Raw genomic sequence first — 2,495 nt, 5'->3', positions numbered from 1 at the left:
TTGTGCAGCATCATTCAAAGAGGCTTCACTTAATGCACATCTTCTGCAAGGACCAGACCTTACAAGCGCATTGATTGGCGTCTTGACCAGGTTCAGGAAGGAACCTATTGTTCTGATGTCTGACATTGAGGCTATGTTTCACCAGGTTCGAGTACCAGAAGAAGATGCAGACTTGTTACGAAGAGAGCTGAGGATGGAGCTGCAAGACTCTGTTTTTTGGTCAGACAGTACCTCTGTTCTGAAATATATCAAAAACGAAACTACAAGGTTTCGTGTCTTTGTAGCTAACAGAGTCACAGAGATTCTTAAGATGTCTAAGCCATCTCAATGGAGGTATGTATGTATCTACCACACACAATCCTGCAGACCTTGCCTCCAGAGGTGTGAGAGTGGAATCCTTTTTAAAGAATGAAATGTGGATGTGTGGTCCCCCATTTCTCTTGCAACCGAAAGAAGCCTGGCCTACTGATCCAGATGACTTGGGAGGGCTGTCTGGAGACCCAGAAGTCAAGGTATCTGCTATTGTTTCTGTGGAACAAGAGAAAGACAATGCTGTGACATGTTTGATAAACCGCAGCTCATCCTGGACACGTCTCATAAGAGTGATGGCCTGGACACTAAGGCTTAAGGCCTTGTTATTGGGTATCAGGAAAAGGAAGCAAGTTAATGCCCATTTTTCTCAGTCTGCATCAAATGCGAAGCAGCCCAAGGATGCTAAGATGCGTTGTGGTCACCTCTCATTGGAAGAAATCAAAGACAGTGAATTGGAAATAATCAAGTTCTGTCAAAGACAAAGGTACAGAGAAGAGTTTTCTTGCCTCCAAAGGGGAGAGAGTGTGAAAGGAAACAGTCACATATACAGGCTCAATCCAATACTGGATGATGCCGTTTTGAGAGTCGGAAGTCGGCTTAGTAAAGCGGCTATGCCTGAAGAGTCTAAACATCCAGCTATAATAGCTAAAGATCTTCATATATCAGACCTCATTATACGCCATATTCATCAAGAGGTTGGCCATGGTGGTAGGAACCACGTGTTGTCGAGGTTACATCAACGCTATTGGATTCCCTCTGCCAGTGTTGCCATAAGAAGGATCCTATCCAGATGTGTTGTCTGTCGCAGGCAGCATGGAGTTGTCGGTCAACAACAAATGGCGGATTTGCCTGGCGACAGAATTTCACCGGATGAGCCTCCCTTCAGTTATGTCGGGGTAGATTATTTTGGACCTTTCGACATCAGGCGTGGAAGGAGTCATGTCAAAAAATCATCATCTTCACCTGTTTGGTGATAAGAGCAGTGCATATTGAAGTTGCTTCATCTTTGGACACAGATTAATTCATAAATGCCTTGCGATGCTTTATTGCGAGAAGAGGACAGGTTAAGGAGCTCTGCTCAGACAATGGCACTAACTTCATTGGTGCAGAGCGTGAGTTGAAACGAGCCATTGAAGGATGGAACATGGAACGGATTAATGACGCACTCTTATTGAAGGGAATCAAGTGGACCTTTAATCCTCCTACTGGATCACATCATGGTGGAGCATGGGAGAGGTTAATTCGTTCCATCAGAGGAGTTCTTAATTCAACTTTGAGAGCACAAGGTTTGGATGAAGAGGGACTACAAACTGTCCTCTGCGAGGCTGAATAAATTCTCAATAGCAGACCCCTTACAAAGGAGTCTACGGACCCAAATGACTTAGAAGCATTAACACCCAACCATCTTCTGCTTCTCAAGACCCAGCCCTGTTTACCACCTGGTCTGTTTCACAAGGAGGACAGTTATGCACGTCGCAGATGGAAGCAGGTCCAATATATTTCCGATTTGTTTTGGAAAAGGTGGACTAAGGAGTACTTACCACAACTACAGGAGCGCCAGAAGTGGACAAAAGTCAGGAGGAACTTCGTTCCTGGGGACATCGTGCTAATAGTGGATGATTCTGCACCTCGGAATTCCTGGATTATTGGAAAGGTCACTGAGGTGGTTACAGACAGAAGAGGATTAGTGCGACAGGTTCAAATTAAGACCCAGACCAGTACTCTCTGCAGACCTGTGACCAAGATCTGCCTTCTTCAGGAGTCTGTACAGTCTTGAAGGCTGTTTTGACTTATCTGACTTGGACTTGACGTGAGTGGTGATTCACTCAGGACATGTGTTGGTAACCTCTGTCCTAGACATGACTTGACTTGACTTAGGAAGACTGGATCAAGATCTACCATGAATTTCACATATTATGGACTTATAATTATATACTTACTTATATATGTAAATTGTATGGTTTTCCTATGTGGGTTATGTATTTGTAATTATTACTGGGGTAACTAATAATTATGGGGCCGGAATGTAGGCACCAGCCAGTATTGTTTTTGGGTTTGTTGCTATGGTTACGTATGGGGATGTGGGTCACGTGGTGTTGCATTAGCCAGGTAGTAAAATCAGCTGTTCACCTGGTGAATGCAGGAACTGAGAGGGTGAGGGGGGGAAGTCATACTTTTGCTGA

This window comes from Morone saxatilis, unplaced genomic scaffold, assembly GCF_004916995.1.
Source record: "Morone saxatilis isolate NCDOM2014 unplaced genomic scaffold, NCSU_SB_2.0 Contig8, whole genome shotgun sequence".
NCBI classification, from domain to species: Eukaryota; Metazoa; Chordata; class Actinopteri; family Moronidae; genus Morone; species Morone saxatilis.
Note: the sequence above shows the minus strand (reverse complement) of the source record.